The sequence below is a fragment of the Cervus elaphus genome, chromosome 12, assembly GCF_910594005.1.
Source record: "Cervus elaphus chromosome 12, mCerEla1.1, whole genome shotgun sequence".
Lineage (NCBI taxonomy): Eukaryota > Metazoa > Chordata > Mammalia > Artiodactyla > Cervidae > Cervus > Cervus elaphus.
In genome coordinates this window covers 20,098,495-20,115,914 of record NC_057826.1, presented here as the reverse complement: position 1 = coordinate 20,115,914, position 17,420 = coordinate 20,098,495, and the positions used below count along the sequence as shown (strand labels likewise).

The window sequence follows — 17,420 nt, the reverse complement described above, 5'->3', positions numbered from 1 at the left end:
ACTGGGCCATGGGGAGGGCAGACATCTGCCCAAATGCCAATTCCCCCCATCCCTACCAGTGGCAACCAGTGGGGCAAGAGCTTTTATACACGGAATGAGGGCGAGAGGGCTGCATGCAGAAACAGCACAGTCACCTCTGATAGTCATCTTGAAATCGGTCATCAGTGGTCTGACCAGCGTCATCTTGATTGTTTCAGGTACAGTTAAGCATCAGTTCCAGGGTTCGTTTGTTTCCATTTCTTTGAGGCCAGTTCTCAAAATTGTAGCAGCTCATGTGATGAGTATACTCTGGTCATCGTGTAGTTAACTTCTTCCACCTAGAGTTTTAGTATCTATCAGACAGCTCACAGGATATCGCTCAGAATATCATCTAGAGCCCTTGAGAAAGAGCTAAAGTCCTTGACCACGCTTGATAACTACATTTTTACTATTTGGTCTCCTTTGACTGTTTTCCTTTGTTTTCACATTTCTTCTCTGATTAAATTTATTCTTTGTCTAAAGTTTTCCAGGGACAAAAGGCAGACACAGGATATGGTGGGGGGCTGGGCAAGGACTAGGAGGTCCTGCTCTGTTTCACTGTGAGTTGGAACAAAGTCTCAGCCTCACCCCAGTTTATGCACAGAAAGGCTTTCAGCCCAGCAAGTGTCTTGGGCAAAATCCATCACGCTGTAGAGGTTCTCTTTGGGAATTCCATTCAGATTGGAGGAGGCAGATTGTCCCTTTATGCTAACCTGTCCCAGGCCCTTCTGTGGCTGCTGAACAGCGACCCTGCCCGCCCTGCAAACTCAGAGGCTGTGCCAGCTCTCAGCCCTGCCAGCCCGGGGCCAGGCTGAACCACTTCACATACAATGTAGCCTCCAGCTCAGAGAATCCCTGGTCCAGAGAATCACTCCAGGCACAGAGGACGGACTGAGGATGTCTCTTTGGGCCCAAGGAGAACACAGAGGACGTCTGACATCTGGACTCAATCCCACAACTGTTTCCACCCCTGACCAGGAACTTGCAGGCCTCATCCACCCTCTTGTGTCAGGGCTGGCAGTCTGCATTTATTCCTTGCTTCTTGGCATTTAGATTCCCTTCCTCCACTTCTGAACCTCCAACACATCATAAGTGGAATTTCCTATGCTTAAATGGGACAGTTTTACTCACTCAGACCTGAAGTTCGATGTGGGAGAACAGAAACCTCTGGGGGCTTTACCTGAGCTTGGGGGGTTTTGGGGGGGTTGTTTTTAAATATTTATTTATTTGGCTGCACCTGGCCTTACTTGGGCAAGTGGAACCTTCAGTTGCAGCACATGGGATCTAGTGCCGTGACCAGGAATCAAACTTGGGTCCCCTGGTTTGGGACCACGGAGTCTTAGCCACTGGACCATCACGGAAGTCCCTGAGTTTAGGTTTTGATGTAAGCAACCTGGTGTCCTTCCTTCCTCTCTTCCTTCCTCTCCCTCTTGCCCTCCTTTCTTCCTACCTTCTTCCTGCCTGTCCTTCCTTCTTTTTAAAGAGAAGGGCAGAACCACAGCATGCAGTTTGAGCAAGCTCCAAGGATCTCCTTATCCCACCCGAGGCCACCTCCTTCTGGGTGAGCTGGGTTTGGAACGCTTTGCACCCTTCAGTTGTCTTGGGGGTTGGGCATGGCTGGCTGCGACTGTTTGGCCGCTAAGTTCAGCCACTGGTTGTAAATATATGTCCTAGTGCCTATTAATAACGCAGAGGCAGCACACTGTCCCCTGTCACTCCGGCGACTCCAGCTGTGATCCCCTCTCTGCCCCGCCCTCCTCCCATGGCCCCACGTGCGCAGGCTAAGCCATCTGTGCAGCTCGTGAGCTACAGCTGGGTCTGCAGATGCCATCTGCCCCCTCCCTCACGCGCCTCACCCTCTGCCCTGTGTTCCTCCCTTCTGAGGCTGTGGCACCAGGTCACGAAGAAGGGTAGGTGAGAAGGAAAGGAAAGAGGAAAATAAAATAATAGCAAGTGATTCTGACAAACCCTCCAGCCCTTGACTTTCTTCACCAGGGCTCCTCCTAGTCAGTCGCAATGAAAATAATGGTCCTGGTTCTCAGAGCTTCTAAGACCGGTGGTTTGGTTAAGAAGCCTTTCCACTGGGTAGGCTTGCTTCAGCTTCCCAGGTGGTACTAGTGGTAAAGAACCTGCCTGCCAATGCAGGAGATGGAAGAGACAGGTTCGATCCCTGGGTCGGGAAGGTCCTCTGGAAGAGGAAATGGCAACCCAGTCCAGTGTTCTTGCCTGGAGAAGCCCCATGGACAGAGGAGCCTGGCGGGCTACAGTCCATAGGGTCACAAAGAGTCAGACACGACTGAGCGACTTAGCACAGTACAGGCTTGCTTCAGATACTGAAGCCACTAACAGCCCCGGAAGTTTGTCCTCTTCTTACTGAAGCCTTCAGCCCTCTTATTCAGTTTGCTTCTTGCCTGACTCAGTTTCTCTCCTGTTTTATAACCTGCTGCCAAGGAAGGACTTAAAGTTTGAAGTGTAAATAAATAATACCTCAAATATTACCTGAAATGAGGATTTGAAACTTAAAACGGACACAAGAAGAAAAGCACCTCAATAGAGAACAAGAGCTCTGGGAGACTTGGTTCTGGTTCTGTATGCCTGGTGACCAACTGGGGTGACTTTCACCCACATTCAGCTCATCAATAAAATGGGGACACCAATCCCTTCCTACCTTGGAGCAGAGGATGGCACCAGATTGTCCTCAAGATCTCTTTTAGCTCTGAAGAAACGGAGTTGAACAGAGGAATGGATGCCACCAGCAAGCTGGAGAAAAAGTATCTTAAGAGCCTATGATTTCAAAGGTTGGGACCTCTGAAATCAGATAGTCAGGTGTGACCTAAACAGCATAAATACTGAGACACTGACGGTAGTCATGTCACCCTCAGGCCCTTTTGTAATCCCATCGCCTCAAAATCATCCTCCACCACTTCCTTCAAGCAGAGCTTCCTCTGCTGAGGGAATCACTACTTGTCCTTGAAGACTGAGCTCCAAAATTCCACACTCTGCGAACCCTCTCCTGACTATCCTAAAGGCACAGAGGCCTCTCTCGGTCACCCAGGACTGACCCACACTTAAGAGTCCTCATCACTTTGCACTGCCATCGGCTCCCCTCGTGCCCCTTGACCGTCAGATCTCTGAAGAAAGAGACTTGGCCTGCTCCATCTTTGCCTGGCACAATTCCTGTTTGTCCTACTTTGAACACAGAGAGATAATACTGTTATCGCTACTATCACGAAGGACTTTCCCCCTGCATTTTCTCATTTCGCCCTCACAGAGCCCTGGGAGGATGGACCCAGAGTGGTGATGTGACTTGCCCAGGTCATTTGCTAAATTGCAGAACTGGAAGATTTCACCCAGTCTGGGGACCATCAACTGCACCTCAGAGGTGTCCCTGAAAGCCTCCTGTCATGTAGGAGAAAGCTTCCCCCAAAGGTAGCGTCCTCCTCAAGCCCTTGCTCCCCTCTCTCCTATCAAGTTCAAATGTCAGGCCCTCTAAGGGAGCTGAAAGTTCTAATAACCCACCTTCTTTTCATGTTTGTCTTCCTTCTCTGGTGAAGACCCTCCTTGAAGAACAGAAATTGTTCTCCCAAAGGCCATCAGACTTCAGGCCTCTAATGGCAGAGCCTGGGCCCTCCACGTTAAGGCATGATCTTTCCAAGTTGCTGGAGACCCCCTCTCTCAGATGGCAACATAGGGTAAACCACGATAATATGGAGGGCTCTTGAGGGCTTATCTGTAATTGCTAAGAATCACCCACTGGGTTTCCCTCGTGGCTTAGCTGGTAAAGAATCCGCCTGCAATGCGGGAGACCTGGGTTTGATCCCTGGGTTGGGAAGATCCCCTGGAGAAGGGAAAGGCTACCCACTCCAGTGTTCCAGCCTGGAGAATTCCATGGACTGTATAGTCCAAGGGGTTGCAAAGCGGCAGACACGACTAAGTGACTTTCACTTTAACTTATCCACTGGGTAAAGAGGAAAATTCGACATTCACCATCACAATTCATCAGGTTGTCTGCCTTCTAGCTGTGTTTCCCGTAGCAAGCCATTCAGTGCTCTGGACCTCAGTCTTCTCATCTGTGAAAATAGGAATTTGACTTAATCAGTATACATTAGACACCACCACATACAGAGCCCAGAGCTAAGTAGTGAGATAAAGGAGATATGGAAGAAAGCTCTTAATACCTAATTTGCCAACTTCATGCAGTTGGGCCAAGAATCAAATGAAGTCATGAATATCAAGTATTCTTTTTTTGAATTAAAAAAACAGTTTTATTGGAATATACTTGATTTGGGCTTCCCAGGTGGCACTAGTGGGAAAGAACCCTCCTGCCAGTGCAGGAGACATAAGAAACTCAAGTTTGATCCCTAGGTCAGGAAGATCCCCTGGAGGAAGGCATGGCCACCCACTCCAGTATTCCTGCTTAGAGAATCCCATGGACAGAGGAGCCTGGTGGTGTCCATAGGGTCTGAAAGGGTCGGACATGACTGAAGTGACTTAGCACATATGCACGCATATTTCATTTACAATATTATATTAGTTTCAGGTATACTCAAGTATTCTTGAAGCCCTGCAAATGTAAGCAAATATGTTATTTGGCTTCTGTAGGAGACACCAATTGTGTAGTCTGCTCAGATCGCCCCTTTTCTAAGAACTACTCTTATACCCAAATCCACATCGTAATGGTGACCTCTCTACAAGCGCCATTTTGGCTATTTTGGCCATTTTCGTTGATTGAGCAAGAGGCAGGTCCCTGGCCCAAACTGGGTCACATAGGGTCCCTGCTGTATGTTTTGAATGGGGACGAAGGCAGCTCAGGCTCAGTCACCCTGGGGTCTTGACTAGAGGAGATACAAATCCTGGAGGCACAGACAGCTGTTTTCTGGCAAGGTGGACTGAAAATTAAAGAATGCCAAACTGCCACATTTGAATGGGAAAAAATGGAGCAGATTCAGAAAGGAGGCAAGGCAAGAGGCAGAGGTTCCCTGGCATCCAGGTCTTGGTTCAATTCTGTCCCTGGCTGCCAGAAATAGTGTCCTAGCATGGACCATCGCTGGTTAAAGACAGTTCTGATGGCCATCAGTGACTTGCCGCTAAAAGATTGTCATTAAGCAGTTTCTAAGCAAATTCAACACAGGCTAATGTAAGGCAGAAATACTTCACTAGCCCATGTAAAGGTTCATTCATTCATTCATTCAGTCAATGAATATTATTGAATGCAGCTATTTACAAGGCTCATAAAACAAGTTGACTGCACCGGCTATGATTTAAACCAGCCACTAGGTGTCAGCCTTCAGGCCTGCCGGGTCTCAGCGATCCTGAAATTCCCCAGCTGTGCCCTTGGGAGCTCGTGAGTGGCAGAAGCGCTGCTGTCACTTGCATGTATTCCTGAGACACTCTGGAGCCTTGAACACTATGACATTTGTCTGCCCATCACCCTTCTCCTTCTGGTAGCAGCCACTAAACCCCCGATTCTTAACCCCCACCAACACATGCACCTTTGGGAGCTGCCCCACCCAAATCCATGCTCTTCTGATGAAGCTGTTCATCCTCTGGTTATGGGGTGAACACAGGACGTTGGTGGGCAATCAGAATATCTTCCTGGGGAATGTGAATTTTGAGTTAAGACAAATACCCAGAGTCATCTCACAGCAGCACCCCATAAAACAGATCCCCAAGGGCCCTGCTGCAACCAAGGTAGCCTGCTCCCAGGACTCAGTTGTTCCTTTAAAGCTATAGCCACTCCAATATCCATCATTCAAAAAATAAATATCTTCTGAGCTGAACTGGCCCATCAGTTACTTGTAATCTAAGAGTCCTGACCATCTCCTTTTCAGAGCAAAGCTCATGGATGAGTGAAGGAAAGAGAAGAAAAGTAGAAGAAAGAAGGAAGTTGCCTCAGGCCCCCTACCCCAGCTTACAGCCCCAGCCTCGATCCTATTTTTAAGACCCTTTAATGAACCTATATTTATCATGAGTTTTTTTTTCAGTTTATGGAAATCTACACAAGTCATTTGGCTGAAGGCTGGAGCTTATTTCAGGAAAGCAAGTCTGTCTTTTCCCCAATGCCCTGTTGGTTCCTCCTGCACCTGTTCTGTCTTCTGTTAAGCTACCTACTGCTCGTTCCTAGAGCAAAAAGAACTGGGACCCAGATTCCAAAGTAGGGTGTCAGTGATGCTTAGAGAAACAGGCATGTGGTTTTTATCATAAATTGTCTTGCTATAATCTTTACAGTCAACACAGATCCCTCATGAAAATGCATTTCTTATCTTATAAAGGTTTCCTTCCAAAATAAGACCCATAGAATCTGTCCAAATAAACCATTAAACCAACCCCCTCATTTTACAAATGAGGAGACTAAGGTGCAGAGCAAGTAGCTGGCACACTCGGTAACACAGTGCTAACCAACAGCAAATCCAGGACCAGAACTCAGGTCTTTTTACCACTAGGTCAGAGTTCTTTCCAGTATTTCATGCCTCTTCCCACACTACAATTCACTTTCTTTAAAGATAAGAATTTCCTTAACCTGTATATACATAAATGTTCCATCGGGCAGTATAAATATGTGACAAAGAAACTGGATAAAGAAACCCTAAAGTATTCACTTCCACTACTATTCAAGATCTATGCATTATGTAAATTGTCACTAAGGATATAGATTATCCAAGTCACACAATTTAATGCACATTCAACTCTTGACTAAACATAATGTAAACAAAGTTACCTGGTACTCAGCTGTTTATTGTTTACTTCCCAAAGTGACTGGTGGGCTTCCCTGATAGCTCAGTTGATAAAGAATCCACCTATAATGCAGGAGACCCCAGTTCGATTCCTAAGTCAGAAAGATCTGCTGGAGAAGGGATACGCTACCCATTCCAGTATTCTTGGGCTTCCCTGGTGGCTCAGCCGGTAAAGAATCCACCTACAATGTGGGAGACCTTGATTTGATCCCTGGATTGGGAAGATCCCCTGGAGAAGGGAAAGGCTACCCACTCCAGTATTCTGGCCTGGAGAATTCCATGGACTGTATAGTCCATGGGGTCGCAAAGAGTTGGTCACGACTGAGCAACTTTCACTTTCAAAGTGACTGGTAGAATTAGAACTGTTGAAAGAAAAATGACATGGAATTTGCTTTGGGCAAACGTGTTTAAGAAGATGCTGAGAGGTAGTGAGCTCTCCATCACAAGAGGTCAAGCAGAAGTCAGTCAAGCAAACATTTGGTAAGGATGTCAGAGACCAGTGGTTCTCCAAGTCTTTCATAAGCCCCAGAATCATCCTGAGAGCTTGTTAAAACAGGGACGGCTGGGACCCACGCCAGAGTTTCTGATTTAGGGAGTCTGGGATGGGGTTTGAAGTTGAGCATTTCTGATCAATGTCCAGGTCATGTGATGCAGCTGGTCCTGGACCACACTGTGATGGAGGGAATTCAAAGGTAATGGGATGAGCCCCTTCATTTCAGCTAAAGTATGCAAAGCAAGGCCACATTTCTGTTCAATGTCTTATCAGGTAGCTTGAATTCAATGTTGCCCTGTGAAACTGGGCTTCTTTCCTGCCTGGGGTTACCTTTGGTGATAGTCCTAAATTCTGTTGGGACAAAGAGAGGGTGATATCAGGACACTTGAAATTGCTGGTAGTGTAGGATGAGCTGCTCGAGACAGAAGCTCACACTCAGAGCCATCCCTCTGCAAGTAGCACCGTGGGCACCAGAACGCACTGTTGATGGTCATGACTGAGGGCCAGTCCTCACGCATTCCAAGTGCCTCCTAAATGGCGAGCTGGAGAATCTGCCATGGCTGCTGATAGGACCACAGTGGGAAAAAAAGAAACAAACATTTGCACAGCCCTATGCGATCCTTGCCTACACCTGTAAAAGCATACAGCCAACATTAATTGATCTTTCGCTCCATGTCAAGTATTGTTCTAAGCAAGTTACACGTAGCTCTTTTTAAAATTTTATTTATTTATTCATGGTTGCTGTAGGTCTTCGTTGCTTTGTGAATGCACTTTCTCTAGTTGAAGCGAGGGCAGCTCCTTTCCAGTTGTTGTTTGAGGGCTTCTCGTTGTGATGGCTTCTCCTACTGCAGAGCATGGGCTCTAGGCATGCAAGCTTCAGTAGATATGGCACATGGGTTCAGCAGTTGTGGCTCACTGACTCTGGAGCGTGGGCTCAGAAGCTGTGGTTCACAGGCTAAGTTGCCCCGCAGCATGTGGGATCTTGCAGGATCAGAGATCAAACCTGTGTCCCCAGAATTGGCAGGTGGATTCTTCACCACTGGTCCACCAGGAAAGTCCACACAAAGCTCTTACTTAATCCTTGTAACAACACTATAAGGTAGTAAGTGGTAAAATTGGGGTTTGTACCCAGATACTTCAGCTCTGCATCTCACACATAAGTGTTGTCAGTGTAAGGAATAGAGAAAGAGGTTGTCCCTCCTCATACTGTTATGCGAGGCCAGAGTTTTAGCCCCTGGCTGTTGTAACGGTCTTCTCTCAAGTCTAAAGGTCTGGGCTCCTTAAGTGCATGCATGTACCCGGTTATTGATTTCAAAGCTCACTCAAAGTGCTAGGTGACTAGGTCAGGCAGGGTTTCCAGCCTTAGACACATTCTACCTACAACAACCTTTCTAATCTGACAATCTCAGTACTGGTATTGAGCCCAAATAGTCCTTCTGGCGCGCCCCCCACCCTTGCTATTGTTATAGCCTGCCCTTTGGGGAGTCTTTATGTCCCTTCCTGCCTGCTGACCCCAGCTGGTACCACCTCAGGCACTGGAAGTGTCAAATAACATTAAACCCTAAAGAAGTGTAGTCTGAGTCCTAAATCCCTTTCATTCAAGTAGACTCCTTGTTCCCTGAAACATATTTCTCCAATCTTTTTCCAACATCAACCACACAGGGCATCAGATCAAGCCCTCACTGCAAAGCTTGCCATATTTGCTTCCTTCTCCAGGACAATGGGCCACCACTGGCTCTATCTTTGGGTAACCAAAGGGCCAAGTTAGATAATTCTAGCAAAACAAGATTTGCCCTAGGTCCTTTGTGATACCCATCCTAGATGAGAGCTTTCAGCAGGTGCCTCTTTTAAAGGACAGCTTCTCTCTCAAATGAAATAATTATATTTTTAACCTTTCTTGGGTTCTTATACCGGAGAGAAGGGGCCCATCCCAGTTAAAGCATCGGCAGTTTAATAGTGTCATCATTCAAGGTGTATTGAGCACCTATTGCACGTAGGGCACTGTGCTAGGAGCAAAAGATAAAAGTAGGATAGCGGCTTTCCTAAAGGAAAAGAATAAAAGCTGTATAAGTCTGCAACATCTCCAGGTCTCCTGCCCCAAAGATGACAGGAAGGGCCTGGGGTGGGGAGAAGGAAGGGAATGTGAGTAGGCAATCAGTAGCCTGAAGACTGTCTGCTAGGAAACCCAGAACAGATTGACATTAAGTCTATTTAAGGGCAGCCTCAACAATGAAAGCTTATTAGCCCAAACCTTCAAAATAGACCCACTTTCTAAACACGTAGCTAAACTTTTCACTCCCCCACAACTACATATAGAAACATCTCACAAGAATAACTTTTCACAACACACCCTCTGAAATACATGATGCTGTTGCCATTTAAACAGCAAAATAACTGAAGTGCAGATGGTACGCGATTTGCCTGCTATTGTGATGCAAGGCAGTGAAAACACTAGAAACTGGCTCTGAGGAGCTTTCTGGGAACTGCCTTAGATTTCACAAAGGGCCCTTTAGGTAAGCATTATCACTGCATAACAAGTCACCCCAAAACTGATCCACTTACAACAACATCTGTTTGCTCATGATTCTGCATTGGCAATGGACTTACCTGGGCAGTTCTGGTTTTGCCTGGGATCTCTCATGAGTTTGCAATCATCTGGTGGGTTGACTAACGCAGGATGATCTGAGATGACCTCACTTACCAGACCAGGGTCTTAATGCTAGCTGCTCCTCTCCAGGTGATGTCATTCAGTTATCTAACGCAGGCATACTTAACTGCAGGGGCATGCCAAGAGGCCCACAGAAAAGTTGCAAGATTTCTTAGGCCTAGGTTCTGGAATGTGTGCCCTTATCACTTTTGCCACATCCCGTTGGTCAAGAAACAACTCACGAGGCTAACCCAAATTCAAGGAGTGGGAAAACAGACTCTACCTCCTGACGAAGGGAGCAGCAAACTATTGTGGCCGTGCTTTTTACAACGAGAGATAGCTAGGCTTCATTTTCACCAGTCCACTCACCCTGGCAATTATTGTCCCTGCAGGGACCCAACCAGCATCCACCTGCTCTTGCTCCCTATGGGGATGGTTGTAAGAAGCATCTTCTACATTGGGGATTGAGAACCTGGCACTTAGCTTTAGCCCCTGGATAATGCCTAAATTCCTGGGATATAATCACATATATGTGCTGAAATGATAAATGAAGTTGCAGACCAGCAATCATTGAGTAGACACATTAGTGGAAATTGCTGCCTCTGTGTCAAGGCACAGGTACACAGAGCAGATATCACGCATTCATGGAAATCACATCATCACATGATTTTTCAGGTGACAGCCTGATTATCTCCAGGCATGACACATCATTTGTTCAAAGACAAGTGAATACACAGCAAACTAATTTTCTTCAGATTTCAAAATACATTTTAGAAGAAAATACTGTGGTAGACTTGATCATTTTTCTTTATTATCAATCGGGCCTCTCAATATTTGGTAAAACACAAGAAAATCCTTGCTCAGGCAAGGAGATCAAGGAGTGAGGAAAGAGCCAGAACTGACTCTGTACAGGTTTACCTAAAAGAGATCAACCTTGCTACAAATGGATTAAACTTGTCCAAGTGAGGGCTAATTAGATGCAAAATTTTTGCAGATTCACTGAGGCATAAGAAGCTGCATGTATTGAAAGTGGACAACATAGTGATTAAACCGTTGCCTGCAAAAGCATTGACGCAATCAAGATAATTAACATATTCACCAAACCCATAAATTTTCTTGTGCTACTTTATAATCCCTTCCTTCTGTTCCTCTCCCCTTTCCCCATCCTCAGGCTGTCACTAACCTGCTTTCTGTTGCTACTGATGACTTTGCATTTCTAAACGTAAATGGGATCATCTAGTATATACTTCTTTTTTGTCTGGCTTCTTTCAATCTGCATGATTACATTGAGTTGTATCTACAGTGTGGAGTACATAAATAATTTACTTCTTTTAATGGATGACTAGTATACCATCATATGGTAGCACCATAATTAGTTTGTTTATTCCCCTGTTGATGGACATTTCAATTGTGCTATGTACTGAAGTGGGCTTCCGAGGTGGCACTAGTGGTAAAGAACCCGCCTGCAAATGCAGGAGACATTAGAGACACGGGTTCCATCCCTGGGTCTGGAAGATCTCCTGGAGGAGGGCATGGCAACCCACTCCAGTATTCTTGCCTGGAGAATCCCATGGACAGGGGAGCCTGGTGGGCTACAGTCCACAGGGTCACAAAGAATCCGACATAATTGAAGCGACTTAGCACGCACGCCTGTACTGAAGTGTGTCCTGACAAAGTTGAAGCCTTAACCCCAAGATGACTGTATTTGGAAATAGGGTCTTTAGGAGGTAGTTAATGTGAGGTAGGGGCTTCCCTGGTGGCTCAGACGGTAAAGCGTCTGTCTGCAATGCTGGAGACCCGGGTTCGATCCCTGGGTTGGGAAGATCCCCTGGAGAAGGAAATGGCAACCCACTCCAGTACTCTTGCCTGGAGAATCCCATGGACAGAGGAACCTGGTGGGCTACAGTCCATGGGGTCACAAAGAGTCGACACGACTGAACGACTTTACTTACTTTACTAATATAAGGTGAGTCTTAAGGGCGGGGCCCTGATGGAATACAATTAGTGTTCTTAGAAGAAGATACACCAGAAAGCCCTCTCTCTCCCCCTCTCTCTTTCCTTCTGATTCTCTCTCTCCAAGCACAATCAGATGAAAGGACAAAGCAGCCATCTGCTAACAAGGAAGAGAGCCCTCACCAGAACCAGGATCTTGATCATGGACTTTCTAGCCTCGGAATTGTGAGAAAATGAAGTGCGGTTGTTTCCGTTGTTCTGTCTACAATCTGTGGTATTTTATTACAGCAGACTGAGTAGACCAATACAGATTGTTTACAATGTAGGGCTATTCCAAATGAAGCTTCTGTGAACACTTGTGTCCAAGTCTTTGTGTGGACATATGCTTTCATTTCTCTTGGATAACTAAAGTGAAATGGCCAGGTCATATGGTCCATGTATACTTGCCTTTTCAAAAAGCTGTCCACAGACCAGATCAACAGGCTTATTAGAAGGAAGAACTAAGGTATCTACTAGGATTATTTTTGTAATCTGCTCTGTTAGTAAACAACTGAAACAAAGAAAAATAATAATAATAAAAAAAATAAAAAGCTGTCCACATATTTTCCAAAGCGGCTGTACCATTTTGCATCTCACTGACAGTGTATGGAATTTCCAGCTGCTTTACATTTTACCAATATTTAGTATGCTCAATCATTTTAATTTTAAAACAGTTTAATTTTTGACAGAAAATTATTTATTATTCACCATTCTAGTGACTGGGCTTTCCTGTAATGCAGGAGACCCTGGTTTGATTCCTGGGTCATAAAGATTCTCTGGAGAAGAGATAGGCTACCCACTCCAGTATCCTTGGGCTTCCCTGGTGATCCAGTTGGCAGTTGGTAAAGAATCTGCCTGCAATTTGGGAGACCTGAGTTCAATCCCTGGGTTGGGAAGATCCCCTGGAGCAACCCACTCCAGTATTCTTGCCTGGAGAATCGCACGGACAGAGGAGCCTGGTGGGCTATAGTCCATGGGGTCACAAAGAGTCAAACACAACTGAGGTGAACTAGCACAGCACAGTGAATATGTATGGTGATATCTCATTGTGGGTTTAATTTGCATCTCCGTAATGGCTAATGATATTTATTACTACTTGTTCACATATTTGTCATTCCTGTATCTTCTTTAGAGAAGGGTCTGTTGCTATTTTTTGCTCTTTTATTATTGGTTGAGAGCTTACCAAATGTAAATTTGAATAAGCATAAGCATAGAAAATTAGATCCAGAATCTTACTGGCTGTCCAGGCTAGGCAAGCCTGAGAATTGAAACTAGAACATGCAGGAAGGATGTGTGGGCATTGAAAACTAGGAGGAGGCTGGTCAGAGCTGAAAGGAGAGTGGGCTGTAGGTCTGAAGATAAATTCTGCCAACTTCACAATTTTGTGTAAGTGTGGTCTTAAGGCCTCCCTAACAGATTTCTCACCATTGACACCTAATTCCAGCCCTAGATCCTCTGAGAGCCTCAATTTCATGACAGTTTCTGTGGGAGTTTCTTGTTTTAGGAATGCACCATATGTCATTCTTGCCTAGAGAAGCTTTCTGTGTTTGTAGGCAAAAACAGGGACACCCACAAGAAGTACCTACACAAGATTTGGCCCAGAGTTCTACCGGTGAGCAAAATGTAGAACAGGGCTCTGCTGGTGGCTCAGTGGTAAAGAATCTGCTGGCCAATGCAAGGGACACGGATTTGATCCGTGATCCAGAAAGATTCCAGCATGCTGTGGGGCAACCAAGCCATGCACAACTACTGAGCCTGTGCTCTAGACCTGTGAGGCACAACTGCTGAAGCTTGCATGCCCTAAAACCTGTGTTCTGCAACAAGAGAAACCACTGCAACGAGAAGTCCTCGAAAACTAGAGAGTAGCCCCCACTCGCTGCAACTAGATAAAAGCGCACACAGCACAGTCAAACACAAATAACATTATTAGTTTTTAGAAGTGGAGAACAAAGTAGTGTCTAAAACATATTCCACTAAAATGAAGACCTTGGAAAGGAGGAATAAAGGGAAAGGACTGAGGAGTGATAGGAATACGAACATTCAGTGCTGTGATCAAGGTCACTGTATTCACCACAGATAACTCCTTGCCAGAAAGAGACAAGTGAAGAGAATCCAGGGGAGAGCAGAATAGATGATGAAGGCTCAGAGAAGCTGATTTATGAGGCTGACTTAATAGAGCTCACTGAAGCTAGTTCATTTAACAAAATGTGACTGAAGCTAATTTTCCATCAGAGTCTGAAAGAAAATGGAAATGCTCTCTTAAAAGACTAGGAAAATAGCAAATGTACAAGTTAGCTTGTCTAGCAAGCCCATTAAGTAAAGGGAAAACAATTTTTGCCTTAAACAGACCAATTCTTGAACTAAACATGTGCTCCCCATGTCCTGACAGACCAACTCACTGGCATTCTCCTATTTTCTTTCACCTTTCTCCTCATTCCCTCCTTCTTTCTTTTTGTCTGGTGAGTGTCATATTACACAAAAATCTCCAGCTCTGGGAGTTCTTATTTCCTCACTTTTTAGAAGAATCTTCCTTCTTGGCCTCCACCCTTAGGTCTGCCCACCCATGGCCATATCCGTATTTCTTCAGCTCCATCTAAATGCCATAGACTGAGGTTTACCCTCATCTCTTCCGTTACAGACCAACTTCTCTTGAATTAGGACTTTCTTCATGCCAGGAGCTCAGGGAAAGATGATAAATGATCCTTAATCCCACCATCCTAACTAATATAATCACTCACAGCATTTTGGCGCACTTCCTTCAAATCATTTTTCTCTTGCATTAGAATCACACTGGTAAAATTATTCATCTCTGTGTGTAGTGGTATACTAGAGATAATAGAGCAACTCTGTGTTGATGAACATGAGGAGATTTGGGGAGACTGTCCTGCTCAGAGAGCACAGAAGCTCCTTGCCCCTCCTCACATACCTTACCCTATATACCTCTTCCATTTGGTTGTTCCTGAATCATACCCTTTAATCACACACTGATCACCTAGTGAGTAAAACGTTTCTCTGAGTTCTATGAGCCACTCTTGCAAATTCAATGAACCCAAGGAGGGAGTTGTGGGAACTTCTGATCTTTAGCCAGTCAGGTAAGCCCAGGTCCAAAAGCACCTGGACTTACAACTGGTGTCTGAAGTAGGGCGGGCAGGCTTGTGAGACTGAGGCTTTAACCTGTGAGATCTGATGGTATCTCCAGGCAGACAGTGACAGAACTCAGTTAGACTGCAGGATACCCAGCTGGTGGCAGAAAATTGCTCAGTGGTGTGTTAAAACACACACACACACACACACACACACACACACACAGAAATTGGTACCAGAATTATGGGAGTAAACTACAGATACATACAACAACGTGGGTAAAACTCAAATGCTTTATACTAAGTGAAAGAAGAGTCAAAAGCTACCTACGAGATGATTCCGTTGATGTGACACTCTAGCCAAGGCAAAACTCTAAGGACGGAAACCCAATCAGTGGTTGCATGGGGCTGGAGTTGAGGAAACAGCTGACTATAAAGAAATACGGAGGAATTTGGGGGCAGGTGATGGAACATGAATGTAACAGTGGTTACATGACTATATATTTTGGTCAAAATTCACAGAACCACACAGTGTTGGATATACTATAAATAAAATTTAAATCTTCTTAAAAAGAACAGGGGGAGGGAATTCCCTAAAGCCCAGTGGTTAGGACTCCAGGCTTTCACTGCAGGGAGCATGGGTTTAATCCGTGGTCAGGAAACTAAGATCTTGCATGCCACATGGTGTGACCAAAAGAGAAAGAATAATGGTGGGAAAGTTTTGGCTTATGAAACTCTATGCTATCATTTGTCTACTTTGGCGATAAACGCTATTTAACATCAGGGAGGAATAAAGGATATAAGGACTTGCAAGAGAAAAATGCCCTGATTACTGTCTCAACATATACAAATTGTCACCACAGTCGTTGTGAGTTATCCATCCTGATTCTCCTCTCCTGCTTTAGCTCCCACTGATTCATGTGTGTTGACCTCTGAATCACTTTAAGTAGCCTTGTGTACATGGCATCATGAGATCATGAGAATGCCGGATCAGTGCTGTGGGTGCTATTTTAGGGTCTTCCCAAAGTCTTTTGTAAATATATCAGTGAAAGTGAAAGAAAGTGTTAGTCACTCAGTCGTGTCCGACTCTTTGCTACCCAATGGGCTGTGTAGCCCACCAGGCTCCTCTGTCTATGGGATTCTCCAGGCAAGAATACTAGAGTGAGTTGCCATACCCTTCTCCAGGGGATCTTCTTGACCCAGGGATCAAACCTGGGTCTCCTGCATTTCAGTCAGATTCTTTACCACATGAGCCCCCAGGGAATCATCTGTTGATGTCAGAGTGGACATGAATTTCATGCAGAAGCTGGAAGAAGGGCCCCTTTCCTAACTCTCTGCCACACTTAGTTCCCACGGTTCTAAAGCCTGGGCTTTATCTGTTAGGCACAATACGTACGGGACCTAGAGCCCACAGTACTTTCAGGGGCCCACAATATAAGTTCTTTTAAAGTCAGAGGAAAAACCTTAACTTTGGGATCCAACAGAATGTTTTAATATTTAATATTAATATATTCATATCTATATTGATTGCTATAAAACATAATTTCTAACATTTTCTTTTTTTTTTAAATTTCTAACATTTTCATAGAGGAAGGCATCCAAGAAGACACAAGAACCTGAGGCCCATGAAAGTCATAATACAGCCCTTCCCAGAGAAGACATATGTGTTGCCAGAAACTCATAAAGTCTCTTTTAAAGGGTTGGTCCACCTTTTGCCCCAGTCCTCTTAATCATAAAGATTCAAACTGGATCAGATAGTGATGAATGGGTCTTCCCTTCTTTTCTGGCTCCCCCTTCACCAAAATCCCTCTCCATTTCTCAAGTTACAAAATCAAAACTTTCTTGTGCGTTTTGATCAGTCGCTCAGTCGTATCCGACTCTGTGACTCCACAGACTGTAGCCTGCCAGGCTCTTCTGCCTATGGGATTTTCTAGGCAAGAATACTAGAGTGGGTTGCCCTTTCCCATTCCAGGGGATCTTCCTGTCCCAGGGGTTAAACTCGCGTCTCTTGCGTCTCCTGCGTTGGCAAGTGTATTCTTTACCACTAGCACCACCTGGGAAGCCCCGCAAAACTTTCATGCAGGTAAACAAATGCAAATCTTCTCTAAGAAGTTTTTTTTTTTTTTTTTTTTCAGTTATTGTGTTGGGAGTCATGTCCTTTGGGCCCAAAGTCTTATACTTAAATTGAACACTTGAGCGTGTAGTGTTTCTCTCTTCCTCTTTTTTTGCAAATAATTTTATTTATTTATTTATTTTTGGCTGTGCTGGGTCTTCAGTGTTGCATGAACTTTTCTCTAGTTGCGGTTAGCAGGGGCTACTCTCTAGGTGTGGTACGTAGGCTTCTCATTGCCGTGGCTTCTCGTGTTGCGGAGCACAGGCTCTGCAGCCCACAGGCTTCAGTAGTTGCAGCAGATGGGCTCAGTGGTGGTTCCCGGACTCAACAGCTGTGGCTT

The 17,420-nt window shown here is 45.2% G+C and overlaps 1 long non-coding RNA gene across 1 annotated transcript in view; it reads left to right on the top strand.

Moving 5' to 3' along the window:
* LOC122705407 overlaps positions 1-17,420 on the top strand; it is a 32,462-nt gene that overhangs the window by 11,826 nt on the left and 3,216 nt on the right. The gene's annotated exons all lie outside the window — the stretch shown is intronic.